The sequence below is a fragment of the Buceros rhinoceros genome, unplaced genomic scaffold, assembly GCF_000710305.1.
Source record: "Buceros rhinoceros silvestris isolate BGI_N320 unplaced genomic scaffold, ASM71030v1 scaffold811, whole genome shotgun sequence".
NCBI lineage: Eukaryota > Metazoa > Chordata > Aves > Bucerotiformes > Bucerotidae > Buceros > Buceros rhinoceros.
In genome coordinates, this window is record NW_010395699.1 from 1,247 (window position 1) to 2,265 (window position 1,019).

Genomic DNA, 1,019 nt, shown 5'->3' on the forward strand with positions numbered 1-1,019 from the left:
GCGGGGTTTTAGGAGGGGAAGGCACGGAAAAGCCTTGGCCTGGCAGCCTCGACAGCCAGCGGCAGCTCGTCCCGTGCGGATGTGGGGGAGAGCACAAACATCCTGCTCAGGAGGGCAGCAAAGCAGCGCAGGGGGAAGGAAGGGAAATTCCCAGTTAGGGGCAGGGGCTGAGGAAGGCTCTCAGCTGGGAGAGGAGGAGAGGGCTTGACTGGATGTCACGGGAGAGGGTACGGACAAAATTACCACCTAGCGAAAAGGTCAGAGAGCATGAGAACGTAGCGCTGATCAGATGGGGGTCCGGCTTATACCCACAGATACGAGCAACTTCCCTGAAGCTGGAAGAGTAGAACAAACGTATTTTAAAACAAGATTGTTAGAACCCCCCCCGTCTGGCCTGCACGATGGGGACCGGCAATCCCTCACGTTTCAGCTGAACCGTGTGACAGCCACCCATCCACGCTGAAGTACTTCGGCTCACTGCAGTCCCGCTTTACTCTTTGCTAATTACTTACCCTTCGTTAGTTACCTCTGCAGGTACAGTAGGAAGAACACTGCCGTGGTCATCAAATCCTTACGGCTGTATGAAAACAGTTGAGACTGTGGACCAGGAAACCTCCTCAGGAGTCTTGAGGAAAGAAGATGGACACGCAGGCCCAGGAACGCCTCACAGACCACGGCAATGGCTGAGAGGGAAAAACGAACCTGCCAACAGAACTCCTCCCCACAAACCCCTCTGCAGGCTTGGAGGTGAGCGATGAACACCTCGAGGCGCTCCAGCAGCGAGCACAAGGCCAGCCCAACTTCCCGCTCCCATTTTCTGCAGGGGAGCGGGGAGCTCCGCTTCACTGTGACCGAGCCAGGACTCGGGCCGTACTGCGTAAGCTGAATCTGGTACACAAGTACCTCAAAACCGCACTGTTTGCTGTTCTCTCTGCAGCAGCTGTCACCTTTGACAGCTCCTCGTGGTCTGCTAACGCACGCGGCGTGTGGCTCGCAGACTCTTCTCGAGTTAGCAGCCA